Source organism: Syngnathus typhle, linkage group LG15 (assembly GCF_033458585.1).
Source record: "Syngnathus typhle isolate RoL2023-S1 ecotype Sweden linkage group LG15, RoL_Styp_1.0, whole genome shotgun sequence".
Classification (NCBI taxonomy): domain Eukaryota; kingdom Metazoa; phylum Chordata; class Actinopteri; order Syngnathiformes; family Syngnathidae; genus Syngnathus; species Syngnathus typhle.
Genome location: NC_083752.1, coordinates 7,146,693 through 7,159,714, shown reverse-complemented (window position 1 = coordinate 7,159,714; position 13,022 = coordinate 7,146,693).

The following is a 13,022-nucleotide window of genomic DNA, read 5'->3' as shown; positions in this document are numbered from 1 at the left end:
TCTACACATGCGACGTATTAACGGAGTCAAAGAAGTAAAGTTGGGCTCAGGACAAGTGAAAAGCTTCAACATGTGGCCAATCTCACACGGGTCTTAGTTTAATTACTAATTCTAATGACTCAGATCTGTAACGCTGGAGTAAATTTCCATTTCCTGCAAAGTGATGATTCCAGCTGATGTTTTTTTGTATTTTTTCCGTTTTTGCTTTTTTTCACAGCTCCGTAGTCTCTCTCTGTCTCTCTCTCTCTGTCTCTCTCACACGTCCAGGTAGTGATGCAGAGCTCCGCTGCAGCCGTGGTGCTGAGTGTTTTTAATTAGCGCACATCCACGGCGGAAGGCCCAGTATGGCGTACGAGCTCGTGATCAGCTTGGCGAGCAGAGTTGGAGAGAGTGGCTGTATCCCCCCGCCTCCCTTTCTACACCCCCCACCTCCACTGATGACAGTGCTGGGCTACTGCCATCGCCATGGCGATGGGGGGAGTGTATGCGTGAGTGCGTGTGAGTGTGTGTGTGTGTGTATCTAGGGGGGTGGCTGAGGCCTTTCATTATTAATGTGCACCACGGCGTCCTTACCTCCTCTGAGCCCGCACAGCTCACTGCCTGACCTGCCATCCAAGGGAGATGGGAGTGGGGGAGGTTGGGTTACGAGGAGTCGGTGGGGGGGGGGGGGGGGCTGAGATAAAGAACGAGAGGAGTCGGCGAGAAAAAAGCAGCGTGCATGGAGCAAAGCCTCCAACTTTAAAGAAGAAATTAGTTTTACCTGAACAGCGTAGACAGAAAGACAGGAGATGCAAATTAGATTAATAATTAAAGTTGGAGGAGGATTTTAGGTGTGGCTGCACCTGCCCGCTGAGGTGGAGCAGGGTTTGTGTGTGTGTTGGGCGGATTTGTGTGTGTGTGTGGGGGGGGGGGGATAAGTGGCTAGGTCAGGCGGTGGCGGCTGCCTCCATGCAAAGGGGGCGTTCGGCTCCGTGAGCAAGCCTGTCACACCGGGAAAATCCTGGAATCTTATCAGCGCCTCGCAGACACTGAGCCGCGCTGATCTACTCACCCTCATCGCCAGCAGACGTGCCCTTCCCCCCACCCAAAGGCCCCCACTGCGCGGGCCGGCCCCAGCTCGTCGCGTTCACCAGCCCGGTCGCACGGGAAGATAGCAAGAACCGATGCGGTCCAATTGTTGTTGGAGGGAGGAATGTGGCTTGTAAAACGGGACTTTGACAGGAAAGGAAGCGTTCAAAGTTAGTTGAGAAAGGAACTTTTTGAAAGAATGGTGAGGGCCCCTCCTCTGGCTACTAGTGTCGAGAGATGTATACTGTTGTGAAAAACAAATATGCTCACATAGCTTTGCTACTGTTGTGAACTGAGTAACAATAAAAATGCTAAATTAGCCAACGGTCAAAAGAGATCTTCAGAAAAGATAGACAATTTTTGAACACCAGAAAGTTATCATGTGCTGGTTCAAGATACGCCTTTGCCACAAATCATTTTTGTAGCTGACAACATCTCTCTTAAAATTCACAGCAATTCTCTTAAGAAAAAAAGCCAGTGTTGAAGACTATTTTGTTTCTGTTGCTATGGTCATCAATGCTTCCATTTTCACAATCCTCCATGTCCTTGTTTCTTTCCCTCGCCTTTGCAGACCAAGACCTCAATCAATCGACTTTCCTCATTTGTGCAAGTTAAAAAAAAAAAAAAGACTATGACTTAGTAAGAAATAGAAAATATGTTTTCAAATCTAGGGAGGAAAACCTTAAAGCAACTAGAAAAATAACAGCTATAGGTATAGATGCAGTTCTTGAAAGAAAAAAAAAAAAAAAAACTTAAGACATTCACTCCCATTGACAACTATAGCCGTCCAAAATATAACACCCTGGAACACCGGAACGGTCCAGCACAACATTCTGCCCCAAAGTCAATCAAAAATTTGATACTATTAAGATAGTATCGTTGCTATACATCCATGGCTAGTCATGACTTAGTAGCTAGCGTATGTCCCGATGAAGGTGACATTTTGGTCGTTATTTTTCTCCATCTTACAAATCATGTTGTAAAAACTGTGAAAGGGCACACATCCACACACGCAGGAAGAGATTAAGTCCAAATCAATCGTTGTGGCTGGACGCGGGAGAGAGATTTCACCCGGGGTTCTCGTTAAGGTCTGACACATGCGGCAAAGGCTTGAGGGAGTGTTATTACCAGGGTGATGCTTGATAAGACGCTCGTTTTTTCCACGCCGCGTCCCACGGGAAAACGCACCGTGCAGCCATGGAAACCGTACGGCTAGGTGTTGTGCTATAATTGGGCCGACGTTTTTCACGGTGTTGCCTCGCTGCCAGGTACGTCTTCACGTGTGACGTTGCAGTCAAGCCGCAGTGAAGAACGGGACACCTTCAAGGAGGACTTTTTAGGTTCCTAGGACAGATGTCACCTCTCAGTGGTTTGTAACACAATATGGTTTGTTTGGATTTGCGCACCTGAGTCAGAAACGATGGCGTAATATGGCGGGAGGGAAAAGAAGGGGGAGGGCAGAGGAGGGCGGCCAATCCCTGCTCAGTCTCTGTAACTTGGTTGATGACATCAATTTCCCGGGTATCGATGGTTTCCCTGGCCCTGAGCTACATTCCCTTGTGCACTTTGCATGCTGCGTGCTTCGTATAGCAGGACATGACTCACACTCTCGAGCGCCTTTTCCCAATCGTTGCATGTCCGGCATGTAACCCTACTCATTTTTTGGAAACGCACTCTATGAGGGGAAAATGCTCACTTCATTAATTTATCGCTTCAGGGCTTGTCAAGAGTTCTTATTTGAAATCACAATTTTAAATCTTAATTTGACCAAGTCAAAAGCAAGCTTGGAACTTGTTGTCTTCCTCACACTTTTGAAAAACATGTGTTATTGAAAAAGCCAGACAGTGCAAATCATCCAGGTAGCATGATGTCATTATTGAATTGTCAAGCCGTTTTTAAATAGCCATTCAAAATTTAAGAGCCTCAGTTCCGTCATAATTATGTCACCCTCAGCGTCGTTATTGGCAATCATTTTTCTGTCGACCCTAAACCATCCAGAGGTTTAGAAATGTTGGGGCTGTGGTTACTCCGGCAACAAGGAGGTGTTGGGCTTTCCGTCAGGCCTGGAACAAGTCAAGGTGGAGACGAGGAGATGGAGTTTGCTCGCGATGCCCAAAGTCTGCGTGTTTGTTCTGCTGAGATCGGAAACTGGCCTGTGGCGTGTACGCATCCCCGCTTGCTTTATCTCTGCACTCTTGGCACGCGGCATCCAAATTAATTGCCTTGCTGTGAGGGATAGCACAAGATGGACAGGAAGCGGCAGAGAGGTTCAATCCTTCTATTGGAACCGACTTTCTACAAGAAGAATGAGTTGAAAAGCTAGCTCCCATGTGACCCGTGGTCATGGTTTCCCCTTTAATGACCCCCCCCCCCCCAAATATTCTCTTGGGTTTGCGGGACAATCGGCTGTCGCTGCATCTTATTTCTAAATCGACCCCCAACCCCCAAAATAAAGCTTAGGTAATGCACACGAATGGCGTCACAAAAGAAAATCACACTTTAACTGTAATTCGTAAGAACATCAAATATCTAATATACTTGACCATTGCAAGAAATGTAATATTCTCATATTTATGCAAATAATGCAACCTTGTCAATTGACACTGACAGCAGCGCTAATGCTACTAGCAAGAGCGCTAGTCATGTCAGCTATGCACATGTACTGGATAATGAACTATTTAGTATTTTGGATTGAAAAAATCTTCTCTACTCAACTGGGGTTCATTTCAGTCACAAAGATACGTTGGGGGCAGTCGAAATAAACACGATTGTAAATCCAATTGTGACTTCTATAGAATAGGAGCAAACAAATAGTGCCACACTTAAGAGGTTGAGTATGTGCTACTTTGACTGTTTGTGTACTAGAAAATCTCTAAGGCCCTCTCGGGCAGTTCACTGCTGTGTTTACTGGCGCGACATTGAAGCCACGATAGGAAATGGCCTCGATGAGATAAAACCCGCTTTCTGCGTGCTTCTCTGCAGGGTTCTCTCTCTCTCGGGCGGGCACGCACGCACACACATACGTGCACACGCACACATAGGTCTATGTGCCATGCGAGGTGGGGGTAGAGCAGTGTGGGCTGGAGGACAACGATGGCCCACAAGGTCAGCATATAAGGTTGTTGTTTTTTTTCCCTTCCCTCGCCCAGCCCAGCCGAGCCGAGCCGTGTGCCGCCTCCCCGGGTCTCTCCTCTATCTGGTCAATATGGCCACGCAGCTTCTAGCGATCAATGTAGGGTCAATACCTTTCAGACGCCTGCTTCTTTGTGCGCTCACTGATTTAGCTACCACCTACCCAGACCATCCTTTTTTTTTTTTTTTTTAACCTTTTCTTTTCTCGCTCGCCGTTTTTTTATGACCCGAGCTCTCACTTAAATACAGCGACCTGCCGAAATTAAAGACACAACGGTAAATCAGAAGGGCATAAAGTAAAGCACCCCATTGGGAAAGTTTATTTTTTTTGCTGACATGTTGACTTTTATCCCCGGATACGTTGCCACGCATGTTCAATGGCTTCACGTAGTAGCGAAAAACCACGCGCGATTGAAAATGCAGCCTTTGTTGGTGTTTGAAAAAAAAAGCACCTCCAAATCCACAGGTGAATACCCAATCCCCCTGTAGATGGGGCTAGATTAAGTCTAAAAGATCCAACCTGTGATATAAGAGTGCCTGCACACACTCAGTCATGCGTGCTATCAGGTGACCTGCGTGAACATGCAAATGACAAGCAGTCCGACAGCAGACCTGCAGCCTGAAGCCGAAGCGGCTGACAGCGTCGAGCGTGCGTGCTTCTCTCGCATCGATTCCGTCTTTAATGTACAAAGACGCTCTCGGCTTAGCGCTTCGTTAGGACGCCGCTCTTCCAGACTGACTCAGCTCAGCAAGAATACATGCATGCATATTAAATGGAACAGGCCTAATAGGAAAGTGAATGAATTTAAAACAACAGTCAATGGAAAGCATGGAATATGCAGGGAGCTCTAAGCGGTGGTTAGAAAGATTTCCCATTGACATTTGGCCTAAAAATTTTTGGAAAGACGCCTCCCTGTTGTTTTCGAGGATGCAAAACACTGTTTGCGTGTGGAGGGAAGCCCAAAACACATTTGCAACCTCAGCCAAAGCTTGTTTGAGTTACAATGTGCTCTCTTGGGCAAGATTTTCTCACCATAGTTCAAATAACAAACATGGAATCAGGCCTCCTCCAAATGTGAATGAAAATGTTATGATGAATCTGTCAACATGAGCTACTTATATGAGTACGTATTTATTCTTGCTTCAATCTATCTTCTTTCTCACAGAAACTTGTGTCAAATGACTGTTCCACGAGGTCACATGACCGCACAAAGACATTTGGCGCAACGCACCCTTATTTCCGTTTGTCAAAGCGAGATTTTCAACACAGCTCTCATTGGAGTGCGCAGTTGAACGGAATTTGCAATTTCGTTCTCATATGCGTTGCGCATCAAAGATTAGTGTTGAACATAGAGCAATTAGCTCAACTTTCTCGTGAGCACACCACACAAACTCTCCAGTATTTTCATCACATCCGACAACTACTTTTGATCAAGAAATCGAAACACTGCTGTCTTGAATTTGACAGTAGCTATTGCACCCTTTGAACCGACAACAACGGTTGACAAACATCTTGCGTGTAGATGCGACGGATGATTGGAAGGCACCCGCGGCGTCCGCCGACATTATGGTAATTGTCATTACTGGGGTTGGAGTGCGTGCGTGACTGACGCCATTAGGGAAAGTGCAATTACAGTAGGCTTTGGTGACCTTGCTGACTCGTAGAGGTCAGGGATTCTCATTAGAGCATGGTGGAAGGCAGCCCAGTGTCTCCACTCTGCCAATCAATAAGAGCGGAGCATGGTCGGCGCTAATCAGAGCTTTGACGCAGCCTCACGCCCCCCCGCCAACCCCCAACCCCCACGCTCCCATCGCCACACATCTCTGCCGCGCTTCCTCTGTTCCACCTTTTAGCTCTCTTATTACCACGGCGAAAGAATCATTTTGCTCTAGCATGGCGGCAAAGCTGTAAGCTGCCTTGGACAAAATTGCACGGAGGAAGTCGCAAAAGACAGAAAAAAATGCAGGTCAAGAATTTTAAATTATGTATTGGTCATCTTAGCTTATATGTAGTATTTATTTATTTACATGACTGCATCAGCTGTTATGTTGGTGGTTTAGGAGAAGTAATCAATCCATAGATTCAAATAATTAATAATCGATTAATTACTAGGTTTTGGCCCTCGACTTTTGATATGCCAGATTTTTGGAGAACTTTTGATTCGCCCGCCTGCTGCTGCTCTGTGAAGCAGTTCGGCCAGGCCAACACAGCGACACAGTATCCGCGCACCCGGGAGCGAAAAAAAGATGGTACTGAATGCACGGTGTGGTTATCCTCGCTAGCTTTGGCTATTCCGATCGCCGTTAGTCTTAAAATATTCATACCAACGGGACCACGGGACTGGCGGTGAGGAACGAGGGCAGTGAATTGAAGCTCTGTGTTAGTGGCCAAAATGTAATGTCCAATGATGGGTGGGAATAACTATGCGGCAACAAGAACTTTATTCATAACACGTTACGAAGCAGCCAACATCATGACGCTTGTTTCACTTAACGATCTTGCGTCATAACACTTCTTGTACTACGGCAAACAGTCCCACCACAACTATGTAAAAATATTTGACTTAAAATGAGTTGTAGCAATTTCATTCTCAAATTTAATAAAACTACATGTAACATTATTTTTGTTTGCTCTTCAAAGGCTCCTTAAATTTAATAAAATTACATGTATATATTTCTTGTTCCTCAAAGGCCTATTGGAACAAATTACATTTTTGACCTGGAATAAAATTTTTTATTAGGGTAGCATGGAAAAAGACATGGAAATAAATGAGGCTGGATATATATATTTTTTTAAACCCTCTTTTTTTTTTTAAGTGTGGGTCTAGTAGAGGGATAAAACAATTTAAAACAAAGGCTCACTGAGTGCATTTTATGGAAAAGGTGATAAATCTGTGACATGTCGAGGCAGCGCACACATTGATGAGCCACAAAGCCGCAGCTACGTTTCATGAAGCAGCCTGACGACACAGCGTCCGTCCATTGGCTGCCTGTGGTCGCTCGTAATGGATTGTAAAGCTCGGTGCAGTCACCCCCCCACAACTACCCCACCCCCCATCAACACGCACACACACACGCACACACACACGCACGCACACACACACACACACACGCACAGCTACCTCCAGGCAATACTGCATTCAGCTCGCACTCTAACGCTCTGCTTTGCTCTCCCAGCTAAGCTAAATCCAACTTCTCTGGTCATTGCCCTCATCACCAATACCTCCCAAAATGGGGAAATGTCCTACAGACTCAGCGTTGGTCTCGACCAGATTTTGGAATGAAAAACTCACAAGACCATGAATAGAGTACTATCCTAGTTTGTTCAACTAAGAAAAAATAAAATAAAACATGTTTAAATACAGTTTGACGCCTCAGATTTTTGAGAAGTGGGATGGTTACCTACAAGGCCATCATGTCCAGTAGGAAAATGTGACCCCTGTGCAGTCGACCCCAGGTGACACTTGGGAATTTGGAATAGTGCAGCAGACCAGAGCATGCACGTTGTGCACGTGATCCGGATTCCATTCCAAAGAGATGGAATCTTTCATATTGTGGTCAGTGTAGATGTCTGACAACCCCTTCGACCGGGTTTGAATCTGAGTTTGTTCCTCAGGGTAAGGTGACAAATGATGTTAAAAGTTAACTCGATGGTTTGTGCAAAGACATCCATCACTTGGAATTTGGAAAGATTCAGGGCAGGTGACAAGAGACGGTACAAGGATGTCGCCTGCTTCTTGAAGGATAGTGGGATCCAAAGTTCAGCAGACATTGACGAGCGATCAAGAGAAAAAAGGCCAGAAATACAAAAACAGCATATTTCAGCACCGTTGTGTCATAGAATGGAAGCAAGCCACCCAACCTCATGGATATCATCAAGCACGCATTTAGGAGGAGACATAAAAAGTAATTCCCCCAAGCCGGCCAAAAGTCAGCTCAACAAGGCTGCAAAGTCCACTTGCCAACACTGACTCACTCAAAGGAAAAAAGATTCAAGGGTTCTCCCTTGTTTGCTCCTGCCAACGCCATCAAGCACGTTTATTGTCTTATACAGCAAAGCCCCCCCCCCCCTGAAGGAAGTAGCAGCGCATCAACCACATAATTTGTCATTGGCGGACACTTTGGGGACTATGATGAATCTTGTCATGCAGAGCGACCTTGTTCCAGCAACTTCTTGCAACCGAAAGACATGAAGTGCTGACAACGATATTGACAAACACGAAACAGCAGGATGGTCTAACGAGTGTGGTTTTCATAAATGAATCAAAATGTTGATCTATTAATAGAAAATCCAGCAAAGTCGAAAACATCCTACTTTAAATTAAAGGTCTCTCAGTGATTATCGAAAATAATTCTGGATTCAGTTGATAATCGATTAGTTGCCGATTAATCGTTGCACAGCTAATGTAGTTGAATAGAGCGATAATCATGAAACTGTCGCAGTCTTCTACTATTTAGAACTATATCACATATAGTCAGGCACAGTTTTTCTGTTTTGCCCCCAATGTGTTGTGCCTCCTCGCTTCCGTGCCGCCGCCACATCTATAATCCCTTTTATTGAAATCCGTGTCACCTGCCGCCTGCGCAGTCCAGCACCCTGAAGCGTTCCACGTCTGGCATCGTGACGGGCACTGCGGCGAGAGGGAGCCAAGCGCAGAACACAGTACGGCTTTAATGGCGCCTTTTTAGCATCTCTTCCGATTTTTTTTACAGCATCAGTTCACAACGCAGCTCTCTGCGCGAGCGCTTTTCTGACGACGGCGTCAGATTTTGCCACGAGCGTGACGCCCTCCTGCTGTTATTGCAAGGCGCTGTCACGAGGCCTGCCAACGCCGGTGGTCGTGAAGATGGAGGCATGCGGGGCATCCAGGCTGGCTACGTGTCGTAGCTTTTTGTTTCCCTCAAAGCACACGACGCCAGTAAGCGTTGGGGAAAGATTGAGACGGAGAAGTAGCCCACACCAGGGGGGAGGTGATGATGATGATGATGATGGTGGTAGTGACGGGTGGGGGGGGGAGGAAAGCCAGAGGGAGAGAGGAAGAGGGAGCGTGAGGCAATTTTGCAAACCTGTGACACATAAATTATTAACAAAGTCTGGCTAAATGCGTAAACTCTCCCTGCTTGCTTGCGCCCTCTTCATTCTTCACACTTACCCTCCTGTGCAAAACACTCACACACGCACGCACGCACAAGCGCGCCCGTCGAGGTGGCATGTGATTGCTCATAACATGAAGCCAAGCATGTCAGAGGCTTGCAAAGGCGTCAGGTGCAAGGAGGCCCGCAACGAGGCGGCGAGGGAGGCTCGGCGAGAGTATAGTAAGCGGCGATAAAAAGTGCGACAAAGACATAACCAGCAGGATGGTGAAAGACGGCCACGCCACGAAGGCGCCTGTGCATATGTCGCATCTTGGAGCAGATGTGCAAGGCAAACGAGGCAGCGAACAAATAGAGACGGCGGGAACATGTGGCGTGACTTTGAATAAGGCTGTTGGATTCCAATTGAAAAATGTTTCGAGTGAACGTTTACTGCCGCTTGGCTCTTTGTTTGGGGAGCCGTGTGGCTTTGCTACTAATCACGAGGCGGCCAGTCCATTTGGTATTCTCTAATCAATTGGCTGTGTGTGTGTGTGTGTGTGTGTGAGGCGCTGCTTGAGCGGTCACTCTGCCCCTCGGGCGATGGTGTGTGTTTGGGACGGAATGGATCCTCCCCCAGGAGTGCAGAGGAGATGTGTGTGTGTCGGTGTGTGTGTGTGTGTGTCTGCTAGTGCGTGCGTGCAAAGCGTGCGTCGCCACGATACTTTTGCCGCAGTCTGTCCACTCCTACAGAAGTCTGGCAACACATCCCCACAAGCACAGCTTCCAAACAGAGGCCTCCACATGAGCAAAGCGCTTTTCTTCATAAAAGCCAAACATTATGATTTTGTCTGTAATGAGGAAGGGTTACAATTTCCTTAAGAAAAAAAAAAAAAAGAAAAATCGCCATTAGGGGAAGCAAGAAATTTACAAACTACTCCAATTATGCCCAAAAAAACAGCAGAATAAATGGGCGTTTTCAAGATGTACGCAAAACGCCAAATGTGAATGATGTCATCAAGCAAACGTCAATGCCGAACATAGATATTAATATACGTTAGATCATATGAATATTTTAATGAGATTTTCCTCATGTGTCACATAAACACCAGAGGATGTGACACTTCTGTCTATCTTCTAAAAATCAACCAATCGTTATATCGCTTTTACACTCAGAGTGCGACCCACTGAGCCTCATCCGCAGCGGGCCGCCTTCCGCCATTACCTGCTCATACCGCGTTTTGCCGACGGCGCCCGGCCATAAGCCGTCTTGACCTTTACGCACGAGAGAACTTCCACGTTGGGTGCGAGCCAGTCGCAGAGGCACTTTGCATCACTTGAGAGATTCAATTGCTTTTATGTGTCGCGGCTAAATGGATGCAAAGATGCAGGCGCCTCCCCACGGAGCTCGGCCATCGAAACCCCGGCGTCAATGTGGAATAACAACATTTTAGGAGGAAACTGTGAAAAGAAAAAAGTGCTGTATTGTTTATTGTTGCAGGCTTTGTTACAAAGATGTGTGGGCTTCTATTTTTTTTGTAATCAAGCCAGGCATGCAATAATAATAATGATAACGTTGATAAGGAATTAAGGAAGTGTGCCTTTAAGACCAAGCTAAACCTGACCACATCTGCCGATGGACCCATCCTGGTCATTAGCATGCAAAGCTAATTGCGACGCAGTGGCTATGCTTGATCTCTTTCTATGTAAAGCTCGAGATTGAATCAGCTCGATGATCACAACGGCTTAACAACATATAAAATGTGCTGAGATAGAATAGCAAGTCGATGTTAATCAAGATGTCCATTTTTGTCACGCTGGCTAATTTTATAAGAATTCCGGGCGAGGTATATTATTGTGATAACTAATTGTACGTTTGTTGGTTAGTCATCAGGTTAGTTGGTTAGAATCAGGCAGGCAATAACAGTTTACAGAAAGGCTGTCCCCATTTTGAAACCCAACTTAAAGATATGAGTAAGACAGGTAGCTTGCTTTGTTGAGCTAATGTCATAAATTTCAGTGGGGGGGTGGGGGGGGGCTTCCCCCGACTTAAATTACTGCATAAGCTCCAAAAATATAAGTTGTGTATTTTACAGTGCAGCAGCCAGAGATTTAGTTCTAGAAAATAATCTAAATGTCCTTTTTTTTCCCCACTCAATGCTGTGATTTTTCTTTCAAGGTCCTCCTTCCATGTATTATTTATTTTAAATCAAATAAGTATATTGAATGCATTATATACTATAACACTATTATACTATTCTATACTTTATAAGTTGACTTTGACCAACCAATCAGAAGCTCACAAAAACGCTGATGTCATCACGAGCCGGCTGGGCCAATTTCGAAATTTGGTTGCCTTAAGCAACGGGTGTAGTTTTACAGTATCTTGGGCTTACCAGCATGTACTGTATGTGTTTATCATGTAAATACATACATACATGACCGTCAGCCAACGTCCTCTGAAAGTATATCCAAGAAACGCACGCACGCCCGCACGCACGCAAAGCCCCTACGCCTCCACCACCCCCTACGCCGAGTCCCCGGTTTGTCCCCCTGCCCACTTCCTCTGCAGCCTGTGGTGTTTCCGCTGGGGTGAGACGCTGCCAGCTCCCTCCCTCTGCTCCCCAGTGGGGTCCTGCCTCCCAGCATCTGTCAGGGCAGCTGTCTCTCCTCTCCAGCTCTGCACTGCACCACATTACGCCGGGCCTCCAAACAGGATCTTGAGCGACGCACACCCTCCGCGACGCGAGCGCAATGATTGACTTCTATCCCGTGAAGGTCACATGTTTTTTTTTTTTTTTTAGAGTCAGTGAAAAGGACAAACTTAGTCTCTCCGTGGCACGCTATGGGGATTTCCTTTCAAGTGTGTAATACACTTTTGTGTGGCTATTTAATTAAATAGGTTATGTGCGTTATATACACTCACCGGCCACAACATTAGGTACACCTGCAGTGTCTAATGACTTGGTGGGGTGGAAAACAGCGAAGATACAAAATTAAGACTTATAAAAACAGAACATGAGATAGAGGGGGTTTTACTGAACTCTTTATCCTCTGCATAGATATCAGTGGTGTCAAACTCATTTATGTCGTGGGCCGCATCGTAGCCATAGTTTCCTTCGGAGGGCCATTATGACTGGGCTATACATTTAATGAATAACTAGTTTTGAAATCAGAAATTAATAAAAACTATTCAAATATTTCAAAAAGAAGAATGGCAATAAATGCTAGCAATATCTATGTAATATGTCTCTAAAACAGTTAGTAATTGTACCATTGTCACGTGAATTTATTGCACAATCTGTCTTTGTGGGCCACGTAAAATGATGTGGCGGGCCGTATCTGACCCCCGGGCCTTGAGTTTGACACCTATGGCATAGAATGCCTACTATCAATGCCGTAGTGATAAGCTAAGAGAGGAGCTGAATGAACATTTTAATTGCTGCTTCAATTGGCTGAGTTCAGCGCAGCAACACATGCTGTGTGTACAATGTGCAATAATACTTCATCCCTGGAGTTTTATGAGATGTTATTAAAACATCTGGCAATTGTTTGTGAGGAAAACAAATAAGTCTCCTTTAAATAGTATACAGCTGATAAGCAGTGTTTAAAAATATAATTCCATTAAAACAACAGAAAGCGTCACGCATACTCATTAGCCTCCTGTTACACTAGTTCAAGAGTTATTCCTATAAATGAGTCCACAAAATAGATTGGCAAGCATCGTGGAAAAGAGGGAGGGATGGTTC